Below are 13766 nucleotides of genomic sequence, written 5' to 3' on the forward strand. Positions count from 1 at the left end.
AGATACCACTAACAGCTCCCTCCTGCTTGTGACAACCACGCGGGTCTCCAGACATTGCCCAGTGTCTCTTGGACAAAATTGTCTCGGGCTGAGAACAATTGCTCTAGAGGTAAGGAGAAGAAAATAAATGACTAACAATGAAATAGTCTCAGACAATCATGAAGGCTCTGAAAACCTCAACTGGCAACGGACTTGAGTTCTGAGCCCCTGAGAAACTCATGTCTTGCCCAGGAGGTATGAGAAATTAGGAAATTGATAGAGAGAACTTCTTCTGGCCCATTGCTCTGGAGAAAGGACTCCCAATACAGATGGGAGGGATAACCGTGTTTTCTGGATGTTAGCATTCAAGTGCGAGCTCCTTTCTGGCAGAAGCTGGAAAAAAGCAAACAAGAAAGGCTGACCCGCGGATAGCCACTCTTGCAGCTCAGGCAACAACCTGGCCGGGAATTTCGGTCAGCTTTGGCAGACACTCCCTGGGGAGGACATTCTCATAAAAGATGATTGCTTATCAGATTATAGCCTGATCTCTTAAAGCCAGGGAAAAGGAAGGGCAGGTTTCAAAGGAAGAAAGAGAAGAAGAAAAGAAGCAAAACTCCTTTTTAAGTCTGGAGCTAAAGGCCAGTGGGAGACACCAATTCAGTGCCTGAGAGGTGTGCCAAGATTTAGAATCAGGAGGCCTGGGGGGGGGCCCTGGGTGTCTCTGTCAGTTAAGTGTCCGACTCTTGGTTTCGGCTCAGGTCGTGATCTCAGAGTCATGAGATTGAGCCCTAGTTGGGCTCTATGCTTAGCATGGGCCATTTGAAGATTCTTCCTCCTTCTTTCTCTTCCCCTTCCTCTGCTCACATTCACTTCCTCTCTCTCTCTAAAATAAATAAATAAAATCTTAAAAAAAAAAAAAAAGAATCGGGAGGCCTGGGTTGTGTCCCAGCTCTGCTGTTTAACTAAGAGTTTGGCATTGATTTTGCGGTATCTCTCTAAATCTCAGTTTCTGCCCCTGTGAAATGAGAACGCTAAAAATCAATCTTATGTAGCTTCGTTTGTCTCTTGTATTAATATGGATTGAACCTAAAATGTACCTCAAATGTACAGACGATAATCATATCACCAGTCATACACTCTCCTTATTGGTTATAGATCAGGTGTTAGAGTCTGTGCTCCGCGCCTGGCATGCACTGTTAGCTTTTCTCCTACCCTCATGCACGGAGCACTAGGATCGGTGGAAATGCTCTGGGAGCTGCTCAGTGCTATTATGTTAAACTGTCCATGGTGCTTTTAAGTTGGTTAAATGATTATTCTTCTCAAGGAAAAAGTTCTCCTGGATTATTAAGAGGACAAGTTGTCACATTTGAGTTGAAAATAGATCTACCTGAGATGCCTGGGTGGCTCAGTGGGTTAAGCCTCTGGTCATGATCTCAGGTCATGGTCTCAGGGTCCTGGGATCGAGCTCCGCATCAGGCTCTCTGCTCGGCGGGGAGCCTGCTTCCCCCCGCCTCTCTCTCTGCCTGCCTCTCTGCCTACTTGTGATTTTGCTTGTCAAATAAATATATAAAAACTTTTTAAAAAATTGCTCTACCCGTTAAACCCTGGTCAGTTGTCATCCCAAGAGATGAGGATTAAAGCCGTTCTGATTTCTCCGTGATAATCAACAGACTAACTCAAAACTGCCATTTTTAACTGCGCTGTATGCCCAGCTGGGGAAATGCTTATAAACTCTTTGTCCTTCTCTTATTGCGACCAGGTTGTGTCTTGGGCTGGCTACTTATGTTCTCCGCAGCATGAAGTAGAATTAAATATGCTGACCTGCTCTGTGTCATGTGCTTTGACCTACATCTTATCTACTTTATCTACTGAATTCTTTTTTTTTTAAGATTTTATTTATTTATTTGACACAGAGAGAGAACATGTGCATGAGCAGTAGGGAGACACAGAGAGAGGGAGAGGCAGAAACAGGCTCTCCACTGAGCAGAGAGACTGATGTCGGACTCGATCCCAGGACTCTGAGATCATGACCTGAGCCGAAGGCCGATGCTTAATGACGGAGCCACCCAGGCGCCCTTCAAATGTTTATTTTCAAAAAACCACGCAGGATATATCTGCCATTCTTTTCCAGAAAGAAACATCCTCCTTGCTTAAAACCAGTTGTTAGGCTGTATTTTTAGATGTCAGGGTACAGTATCGAGTTGAAAAAGAAAAAGAAAAAAATGGGAGGACACAGATATTGTAAACAGGAAAAGTCACCAAGTGTAACCAAGGAAAGCCATGAGCACGGCCCCTGATCCACGGGGGAGTTCAGTTCTTGTCTGCAGCTCAGGCTGACCAGAAATGAAGCTCTCCCGTCAGCTTGTAGAAAATGGAAAATTTTGGCTTTGGTGATTATGCAAGTAGCAGACACCCCGGTGGTTTGGAAACTTTTTGCTTTGCCAACTGTCAGTTTTCTCTTATCCCGTGAAAAACAGCCTGTAGGAATGAGCAAGAGTACTGCATCTTTCAAAACCTTGAAAGTTAAGACAAGCACCGCTCGGGTGAAGGGATTTTAAAAATAAACTACCGTCCTTGTAACTGAAAGATATTCTAGGTACTATTTATTCTCTGTACAGCACATTTGGAAATCTGGGCTGAATGTAAGCATCAACATGGCACATAAATCACATATATTGCCCTGGAAACCCAAAACTGAACAGAAATTAATTAGAAAACCAAAATCAACTTTATGTTCGTTTCAGGGTACACATTCATTGTCAGAGTTTTCACGTTTCCATTTTTCATTAACGCCTATAAGAAAGTCTCTGATTTATGCTTTGCAAAGTCTCTTTGTTCTTTGTTGTCCAAGTACAAGTAGAGGCTGAAATCAGTCCTTTGGAAGTTTATAAATATTAGAAACGGATTGTATTAGGTCCAGAGCCCTAGATGGATTGGTAGAAATGTCACATTTGAGTAGGGAATTTAGAAAAGCATTACCAAACTGTGAAAACGGAAACGTCAAGCACACCGAAGACAATACAGAAAATTTCTTAACCCTAAATGTCCAGGACCCATTTTATCATCAGAGAAGAAACACCCCCTTCTCAACCTACAGGTTTCTAATACTTCATGAAGAAACTTTTTGGTCACTTAATGCAGGCAACGTTGATCACATGAAATGACGTCTGTTTTTGAAGCTAACATAGGTGTCGGAGATTAAAATAAAACAAAACAAAAAAACTGGAAGGCCACAGGTCAAGGAGACAAAGGAAATACAAAAAAGGAGCTCCGAATAATTTCTGGGCCAGAATCAGAAAACACAACGAGGGGAAAGGGATCCTTTGAGAGAGAGAATGGTGACTCTCCACATATCCTAAGAGTCTACTGCCCCCTTTTCAAGCTGGTTATGAAGCACAACCCAATATTAAAAATTACAGTATATAAACTGGGCGCCTGGGTGGCTCAGTGGGTTAAAGCCTCTGCCTTCGGCTCGGGTCGTGATCTCAGGGTCCTGGGATCGAGCCCCACATTGGGCTCTTTGCTCTTCGGGGAGCCTGTTTCCCCCTCTCTCTCTGCCTGCCTCTCTGCCTACTTGTGATCTCTCTCTCTGTCAAATAAATAAAATCTGAAAAAAAATCTGAAAATAATGGTATAAAAATTATAGTATATAAACTTATGAATTAAATAATGAAGTAACAAGAATAGAATGAAGAAATAGAATGAAAAAATAATTTAGTAATGAAATAATTACATTAAGATACAGGCAATAAGGCACGTCTGGCTAGGTCAGTTGGTAGAGCAGGTGACTCTTGATCTCAGGGTCATCAGTTCAAGCCCCACGTTGGGACTGGAGCTTACGTAAAAAAAATTTACAGGTGCACCTGGGTGGCTCAGTCATTAAGCATCTGCCTTCGGCTCAGATCATGGTCTCAGGGTCCTGGGATCGAGCCCCACATCGGGCTCCCTGGTCAGCGGGAAGCCTGCTTCTCCCTCTCCCTCTGCTGTTCCCCCTGCTGGTATTCCTGCTCTCACGGTTTCTCTCTGTCCAATACCTAAATAAAATCTTAAAAAAAAGATTACAGATAATAAACCCTCAAAAGTCATCATTTCCAGTTATTTGGCTATGTTTTACTGTTCTCTTTGCTCTTGAGGTTATTTATGTCTACTGAGTCGGTGTGACAGCAGTGTTCACCTCCTCCCAATCAAGGAGGTTACGGTGGTCACAGGAGATGGGCCAAGGTGAGGGTCTTCACACCACAGAAACTGGCAAGTGCTACCCATTGGTGCCCTTTACCCCAGAGAGCCGCTGAGGAAAGGTGCGCCAGCACACCCTCTAGAAGTTCGTTGGGAGAGAGAGGGCTCAGAGAAAGGATGAGGTACAGGGCACCATGTCTGGATGCTGAAGCCACCGAGACACCAGGTGAAGACGGGACCGCAGAGTCTTCGGATTCAGACAGAATCGCATCGAGAGCTCAGCCCACTTTTCTAAGACTTACTTGTCACATCCTGACAGTGGGACTCATGATACCTGCCTATAGAGCACCGAGCCTGTCAACACGTTCAATGTCACTTGCTTTTCCGGCTTCTTTTGCCCCTGGAATGCAAGTTTCACTTACTGCTGCCCTCCTAACTCCTACACCAGTGCCCAGCCCGTCGTGGGGCTTACTAAATATGTGTGGAATGAATCAATTTCCCTTTATTTCCATCTGCTGCTCCGCTTCTGAGTTTTCTCTCTCTTTCTGTCAAGGTCTCGCTGGCCAATGAGTGACTCCTTTGCCTCTTAACTGCCAGATCCCAACCAGCTGTGTTGCTATCTTGCTATGCTTCTGGAATATCTCAAAGCACTAGAACTCTTCTTCCTGCTGCTGGGGGCCACCATGACCTTAAAGCACAGGTGAAAGATGGTTCCAGCTTTTTCATTCACAAGCAGAACTGAGCACGTGTCCTTATGCTCTGTCGGCAAGTTCCCCCAACTTGTATAGCCGCTCTGTTTCAATCTCAGTTCCGCTCTGCCTCCTGCAGAATGGACAAGTCTTGTGAGAGGAAATCTCTCTCACCAGCATGCACAGCTGTCGCCAGGGAACCAAATATTTTCCCCTGTGGCCCTGCCTCAGCATTGCTTCTTGGACTTGCTGGTCTGGAATAACCTTTCTGAAGGTGGTGAGGGGCTGGGTCATTTAAAAAAAAAAGCATGGGCGCTTCTGGTAAGAGTGGCCTGGATGGTGGTTTCTGCAAACTCACTGGGAAATCATTAAATGCTGGAATTCCTAGAGCCTTTTCAATCATAGTCGGGGCAGTGGGGGGTGATCACACCTGGTGCCAGGAGTCGGTTTGGGATCGGCCCTTCAGAATTCAGACGGATATGATGTCTCCGCCTGACTCTGCCTCTAACTAGCTGGAAACTTCCGGCAAGTCACTTACACTCCCTGGAAATTCTCTGGGAATATTTTTGCCTTGTGCCCTGTAAGCATTCCATAAGAAGCAGCTAGTACTGCGTATTATTCCAGAAGTGTGAAGGTCAAGAGTACAGGCCGTGGGGTCAGACAGACCGGGGTTCAAGCCCCAGCTTGGCTCTTCAGTTCCTGTGTGGCCTTGTTCGGGTTACCTCGCTTTTCTTGAGCCTTGTTTTCCCCATCTGGAAACGGAAATAATAATAGCACCCACTTCCCAGGCCCCGGGGGGGGTGGTTACATGAGCCAATATGCATAAAACGCTTTGCAGAGTACATGCAACTTTTAGTGGTATTACTACACCTTTCGTTAATGAAGACCAAGCAATTGCTACCCACTCCCTCAGAGTAGATGTCCTCGAAGGCCGTGTTCCAGGGCGAGCAGATCCTACTGTGCTCTGGTACTCTGTTGCAGAGAAAGGAACAGGTAGCTTGGGCCACCCCAGACTTGATCTGAACGTTCTAATTAGGAGTAATATCACTTTGCCTGTCTAGAGGGCTTTGAATTTTCAAAGTGCCTTAACTTCTCTTTGATTCTTTTAAATATTACACATTTTAATGCGCCAGAGTGTCATACTCCCATTTTAGAGGTGAGGCCAATGAGGTCCAAGGAAGGGGTCTGACCTCTCTATGGTCGCACAGCTAGACAGAGCCGAGACTTCAGACTGGAGTTCCTGCTTTCTCGTGCCTCAATCTCCTGACCCTTATAAAATATTCAGCCAGAAGTCAAGTTAGGAAAAAACCCTCTAAAATACAAGGCAGGTCCTGCCTGCAATGCTTCCTCTTGTGTATTCCATAGCGGGAAAGCTTCTATTAATGTTAAATTAGAATTGTAAAGAGAACGTAGCTCTTCCCATCCAGGGGTGTTTTGGGGGGTCTGCAGTGCTCCATCAGCAAGGACCTGGTTGCCCCCAGGACTCACACTGCCAGTCCCCAAAGCGTTTTATTAGACTGAAGTCCATGAAAAGAAATGCACTTTTAAAAAATTAGAGAATTTTAATACAGCCCCGGAGATCAAAGTCTGGGATTTTCTGGCTTGGGAACCATTATTCTAACTACTGACACCTTTTGAGTCCTGGAGGGTTTAAGGCACTGGAACAGGGAAGAGTTTTATCAAAGAGAAGTGATTTATTTAAACCAGAAAAGTGGATCCGGTGGGGCTGGCAGGGATGGAAGGTGGGGAACCTGCAGAAGTCATCCTCAGATTTCCACGAATATTGTGGCTGGGAATAAGGAGTATTTAAAGAACGAAATTATATAAAATTATATAAATGGCCATCATAATGCCATTCTTTCTATGTTGCAGCTAATTGACGTTCTGCTTAAATTCATTAAATTGACCACCTCAAATTCATATGTGTCTCCTTCCTCTGCAACGACAGTGGTTAAAGTTGTTAACAAAAACGACATTGGGACACCTGGGTAGCACAGTTGGTTAACCATCAGCTCTTGATTTTTCAGCTCAGGTCGTGATCTCAGGGTCCTGGGATTGAGCCCTGTGTGGGGGTTCCTCGCTCAGTGGGGAGTCTGCTTGATATTCTCTCCCTCCCTCTGCCCCTCTCTCTGCTCATGCTCTTTCACTCTCTAAATAAATAAATAAATAAATAAATAAAATCTTTAAAAAACTCTAAAAACTTCACTGAAGTCAGCAGGGCTATTTTTCTTTTTTCCTGCAAATGGATGTTATTCTAATTTTATCATTTCTTCCCTCTGATTATATAATACCAAATTTCCACCAAATTGTAAATACTCTCCATTTTGCTGGCTTCATTCATCGGCTGGTGTTGTTTGCTTTACAGTGAATGAGTATTTTTTGAGCACCTACTCTCTGTCAGGCTCTCATGGATAAAATAATAATTGTACATTCTTGTTTGGTGGGTGGGGAGTCAGACAGATGACTATGATGCCATAATGGCAGTGACCACTAATTATTTTTCTTTGGTGTACAGATAATGATAAGTGACCTTCCTGCTTTCCTAAACCAAGATAGGGCAGAAGGGAAAAGGGCACACCTTTTCACATCAGTGTCCGGTAGAATTCCCTGGGATGCAGGAAATGCTCTGGCGCGAGGGGACTGCTGGGTATGGCTGACGTTCTAATGATGATGGAGCTATGGCCAGGGGTGTCGGCCTCGAGGAGAGGCCCCAGAGGAGGAGAAGGAAAAAGGTACCCTTTATAGCCTCTTTACTTCCTCGCTCTGGGGCCTTGGGCATTTGGTGAAATGTTTTTGAGCCACTGTTTTCTCATTTGTAAAATGGGAGGATATGACTATCTATAATCCTTTGCACTGATCTCCCCATCTGAAATTAATGGGGTTTTCCTCCCCTTTTTTTCCTGCTTATGGTAACCATGGGAGAAAATTAAGTTGTAGGATTGGAATTCAGCAATTTGGAAAAAAAAATTAGGAAAAATTTGCTTCTCCCCCCTGCCTGTTAGATGACGCAGGTGGAGTGGTGGGGGGTAATCTGCTGGACCCAGGATATGTGACAGCTCCATGCCTGCGAGGTGCCCTCACTTAACGACCCTTGGGGTTCAGGGGTGCTTACTCAGGAGGTCTGAAGTCTGAAAGTCTGGCTTCACATCTCAGCATGATCGCTTTATCAACTGTGTGATTACCAATAATTTCTGCATTCACTAATATTTACCAAGCTCTAGTTAGGTGCCAGAATTTATCACAGACTCTAGATATTCAGCAGGGATACAGCCAAGGAGCTCCTTGCTTAAAGGCCCACTAGTAGAAGAGAGAGCTAACAAACAAAGAAACTAACCAATACCAGGATGATTTCAGATCATGCTGGGTGCCATGAAAATAAGAAAACAGAATAATGTCATGCAGTAAAGTTATTACTTTAGAGTAATCAGGAAGGGGCATTTGAGGAAATGATACTTAATCTGAGTTGGGAATGGTAAGGAGTCGGACTTGGGAATATTTGGGAAAAGAACATTCCAGGAAGAGGGCCCAATAAGTGCTAATGCCCTGTGGTAGGAGTATGCTTTGTTTAAGATACGCTGCACAACTTTTTTTCATTATTGCACTCTCAAGGAAACTCTAGACATTCCACACACTGCCCCCCCACCCCACCACCCCCGTACCCTCCTCCTCCTCTATGAAACTTTAAAACCACAGATACATTGTATTCCTATTGGGTGGAGTTCAGCTTTGGAAGGACACAAACTATTATAATATCTAAGGGGTTTTTTTTTGCCTCCCAAGAACCAAGCTTCACTCCCTTGGGAGTGAAGTCTCACCACTAAGAATTAACAGTTTAAGAAAAAAAAAAAAAAGTGGCAGCAAGTGTGGTTGGAGCTGGGTGGCCAAAAGAAAAAGGACAGGAGACAAGGTCACAGAGTTAATAAGGGGCTCATCAGTGGTCCTCAAAGTGTATTCCCCATCAACCAGAGCTTGCTAGAAATGCAGAATGGTGTTCAGCCATCTGTTTTAGCAAGCCCTCTGGGTCAGTTGGATACATACTGACATCTGGAAAACACTGGGCTATGTCATTTACTTCACTGTGGGCCATACATAGTAAGGAGAGTGGGCTTTATTTTAAATGCAAGTGAAGGCTATCGGAGGCTTTTAGGTGTGGGGGAGACATGACCCGGGGACACCTATAATAGAAAAATCTTGTTACTATGAGATAAGGGCAAGGAGAGGCAAAAATGGGAGAGAGAGAAACAAGTCTTCTGGTTCATATCTGTGACATGGAGATAGGACTGAGCCAACTTCATAAAGTTGTCATGAGCATCAAAGGAATGAATACAAGTAAAGAACTTAGCATAGTGCTTGGCACATAGTAAGCATCCAATAATTATTAAAACCATTCTGGTTTGCCTCTTATTTCTCTCTTTCAAACACCCACTGGCTAGATGTATCCAAAAACAGATCTCCCAATCCCTTTAGATCCCTCTATTTTTGCCAGTGTTAACCGACTCGGCTGCCGCTGGGCTGGTCAAGTATCCCTATGGGCCAGTAAATCAATAACATACAAGGCTGCTTCAGGTCACGGTGAAAGTCATGGTGTTCTATTCAGCGTCTTTTTTACCATGAGATTTAACTGTTGGGCTAGGAAAGGAAACTTAATGTAAAAACCAAGCTTTAGAATCAGTTCTGTCATTAACTTTGGATGGGTTTCTGACTAATAGGAAGTGCCGTAGGCAGGGAGGCAACACAGTGTCGGGTTAAGCACGCTTGGACTTTGACACTGGGCAACCCGGGCTGCGAGACCCGATTCTGCTGGCGGGACGCTGGGCAGTGAGTGAAACCCTGTAAATCGGTTCCTCTATCTGAAAAATTCAGAGTACTAGCACCTACCTATCTACCTACCTCATGGATTTGAGGCTGAAACACCAGAATGCATGGAAAGCACCCCACACAGTGCCTGCCCCAGCGTGTGAGCCATGAAGATGATGATGATGGTGGTGACGCTGATGACGATGATGCTGATCCCTGGACCTGCCACAGGTACAACGTGGCTACGTGAACCATCATGGTGCCTGCAGTTCCGCGGGCCCCAGGAGAGGAGGAAAACATATTTGGCTTAGAAAAGACCTCAATGGGTCAGGTTGCTGATGCACATAAAACAACCTTAAGCAGGTCGTTTTCTGAAAGAATCTTGCCAGCTCAGGAAAGCTCCATCCACTCAGTGTCTTTATATCATAGGCATGGAAGGTTCCCAAGAGGGTCTTGATGGAGGGGTTTATCTTCAGAACTGACCTAAAGCGCCCATCCCTGATGCCACCCACCTCGCCCTGCCCTCCTGCTTCCTGCCCAGCCATGCCCTCCCTCTCTAGGCTCCAGCCACCTGGTCCTCTTCTAGATTTTCCTCGGTGTGATCTCCTTCCCACCTCAAAGCACAAGAGAGTAGGGAAAGTACACTCTAACCCAGCTGGGCCAACCCAATTTATCCTTAAAAATATAGATTAAAAGTCATTTTACCATCAAAGCCACAAACTGTGTACTTGTTATGATTGAAGACTTGAGAGTCACATTATTAGGGGCTCAAAATCCTGATTCAGCTAATTAGCTAGCAGCACAACCAGGGGCAATCGACCTCATCCCTTTGTTCCTCAGTTTCCTAATCTGCATAAGGGACACAACAGTGGTGCCGTGCTCTGAGGTTTAAATGAGCTGGTGTACACAGAGTGTCTGGAATAGCTTTGGGCTCTATAACTGTTATTACGAGTGCTACTTTTTCTTTTAGCTCTCTGTACTTCTCTTTGCAGTACTTTTCACAATTGAAATTAAATAATGATATAATTTGTTTATAGGATCTTCGTCCAGGGACCCTGTCTGTCTCTTCATCCCTCTCCTCCAGCTTGTCGCATGCACCCTGTCAAACCAGCTGGTCATGGGGTGCCCAGGTGCCTCAGTCAGTGAAGCATCTGCCTTTGGCTCAGGATCCCAGGATCCTAGCTTCGAGTCCTGCGTCAGCCTCCCTGCTCAGTGGAGGGCCTGCTTCTCCCTCTCCCTCTGCTGCCACTCCCCCTGCTTATGCTTTCTTTGTCGAATAAATAAATAAAATCTTAAAAATAAAACAAAACAACCAGCTGCTCAGTAAACTTCACTTGAATGAAGGAATGGAGTTATTTCATTCATTTTTTAAAAATTGAGAAGCCATATAGTCTTTCTGCATGTAAAATATTTAAAAGGATTACTAGTTACGAGTAGTTTATTTTAAAAAGAAGAAAGAAGGGTGCCTGGGTGGCTCAGTGGGTTAAGCCTCTGCCTTCAGCTCAGGTCATGATCCCAGGGTCCTGGGATTGAGCCCCTCATCGGGCTCTCTGCTCAGCGGAGAGCCTGCTTCCCCCTCTCTCTTTGCCTGCCTCTCTGCCTACTTGTGATCTCTCTATGTCAAATAAATAAATAAAATCTTAAAAAAAAAAAGAAAGAAAAGATTTTAAAAAAGATAATTAATGCAAAGCAAGATTCGGGGGCCTGTTGGAGCTTAGTACCTGCTTTAATAAAGAGGGGTGCTTGCACTTTGAGGGGGGTACTTGGGGATCTTTGTTACCACAAACAACATCCTATGACACCAGCTCAAATGTAGCGGTTACTGCAAAAATCTCTGCAGATTTTCAGACGAATCCCTGAAGCCGGATGGCGGTACTAAGGGTGAGTGGAGCAATTACCTTCACATCCCCCTAGAGTGACCTGACTCTCAGCTCAACACAAGGCCAAGTACCAAGAGGGAGCCTGCCTCCTCCACACCCTGCTTGTTGCTAAAGTTCTGACTCCTGCTCCCAGAGGACCGGTATAAATAGGCTGCAGAGGAGCAGATGGAAAGACTTGGCTCTTAGATCCTGAATGCCTTCTGTGGAGCCCATGTCAATGCGGGGGCACCACACTTCAAGGGATAAAACGAAGGTTCCAGAAAAACTCATTTCTTGGGTATCACACAGAGGTCAACTTGTTTCTTACCATGTCTCTAAAAGACACTGTTTACTCCAGTTCCTTAGCTGGGACACAAAGACCTCTCACAGGTCTACTGAGGTAAGAGGGGTTAAAAACATCGCCCCCTCCCCCAGTAGAAGCATAATGTCCGGGTGAGATTCTTGCCAGGAAGACTTCCTATAATTTTTTTAAAAAAAGATTTTATTTATTTATTTGACAGAGAGAGATCACAAGTAGGCAGACAGGCAGGCAGGCAGAGAGTGACGGAGAAGCAGGCTCCCTGCTGATCAGAGAGCTTGATGCAGGGCTCAATCCCAGGACCCTGAGACCATGACCTGGGCTGAAGGCAGAGGCTTAACCCACTGGACCACCCAGGTGCCCCAAGACTTCCTATAATTTTGATCTGATTTGTATTGGGTCCATATCCTTAAAGTGTTTTAGAACCAGGTCCTTAAAAAGATGGACCCTTGATCTCAAGCCCAAGGTCAAAGGTTGCAACAGACACCTTGTGATCGTTTATTTGTGGACCTGCATTCAGTGAAATACAGAAAAATGACTACCGGCTTAGGCAAGTCCATATGTCTGAAATGACAGAAGGCTGGTAAATTTTTTACAGTGGCAATTTTTTACAGTGCAGAGATCCAAATGTGGGGTGACCAATAACTGGTTCATATTTATGCTACTGTGAATATGAAGGGCCCTGAAGAAAATGACCCATCATTACTGCAAGACTCCAACTGCTGGTGGTGTCTGCCTATTTTCCTGACTTCCTGACACTTCATTTCCTATGCTTGGGCTAGATGAATAATAATAATATTAAATAATACTAACTGTCTTTTATTAGGTATGGCTTCAGTGCCAGAGGCTAGCTCTAATCCCCTAAACAACCTTATCAGGCAATCTTAACTAGCCCCATCAGATGGTCGGGGGTGGGGGGGTCGTCACTCAGTTCCTAAGTGGCAATGTGGGGTTTCCAGGCAAAGATGCCGAACCCTGCACTCTCACCACTTCCTCTTGCTCTGGTTTCATTGACACAGAGCCTATCCAAAACAGAACCGTTACCAATGGGTTGCTCAACGTGTTGGTGTCACCATTGGTTGTAATCAACATTGTCTGCTTTCTACCTAAATGCACCCTTGTTAGTTTAATCCTTTGACTTCAAAACCAGGTTAATTAAATTCCACTACTCATGGCCATTTCCCGTCAAGAGCTTTTTGTACTCCCCTAGAGTGAGTGGCAAATGAACCACAAGTCAAACTTCTAAGAGCTCCCGAGAGTCACTACAGAGTTCCCATTTGCGTTTTCCTGCTGGTCCAGGCTTCCTAAGAGTGCAGTGGAGGCATCTCATTCACCCTTGAGAGCCCCCAACCCCCTGCCTGGCCCATCACCGAGGCAGTGCACACCCACATGGGAGAAATAGCTACGGCCTCCTAAAGAATTTGGGATCCAAGAAGAAGTGTCCCATTTCAGTACAAGAGCAGCTTCCGCTCTTTACAAAGTCCCGATTTCTTCCTAGAGAGCATCCCAGGGTCTGGTTCCATTGTAGGTTCAGTAATTCTGCCATTTCCCACTTGGTCTGACTTAATGTGCTCCTCCCCCTCTCCTGCCATGGGTTCTACCGACAGCTGAGTCATTGGAGCCCTTGCCCTAAACTCCTTCCTAGGTGAAAATGAAAATGTCAGTGGAGAGGAAGGAAGAGAAAAAGGAATGAGAGCGAGGGAGGTGGAGGTAAGCCGAGAAGAGAGACAGAGAGAGCTGCCATTTTCCCAGGTGACAAGGAAGTCACTACAAATCATTAGAGGCAGAACATTTCAAAGCTGGAAATGAACCTCAGCGGTCTGACTACTTTCCCCATGAATGTGGACTTGGAGGCCTGGATGGGAAGAATGAGCTCCCCTTAGCCCACAGAGCTTATTGGTAAGTGGCAGAGTCAGACCTGCCATCCATTCCCTCTGTCCTCTGTAC

General features: G+C 45.1%; 1 protein-coding gene and 1 long non-coding RNA gene across 6 annotated transcripts in view; one reads left to right on the top strand and one right to left on the bottom strand.

Annotated features, from left to right (window-relative positions):
- The window catches only part of FRMD4B (FERM domain containing 4B), a 221065-nt gene that overhangs the window by 127898 nt on the left and 79401 nt on the right, over positions 1 to 13766 (bottom strand). The gene's annotated exons all lie outside the window — the stretch shown is intronic.
- Positions 4001 to 5150, top strand: LOC116873541. The gene is made up of 2 exons (XR_004383846.1): positions 4001 to 4200; positions 4709 to 5150. It is a non-coding gene; the product is annotated as an uncharacterized LOC116873541 (long non-coding RNA).

The sequence above is a fragment of the Lontra canadensis genome, unplaced genomic scaffold (genome assembly GCF_010015895.1).
Source record: "Lontra canadensis isolate GAN:19392208 unplaced genomic scaffold, GSC_riverotter_1.0 scaffold34, whole genome shotgun sequence".
Taxonomy (NCBI): domain Eukaryota; kingdom Metazoa; phylum Chordata; class Mammalia; order Carnivora; family Mustelidae; genus Lontra; species Lontra canadensis.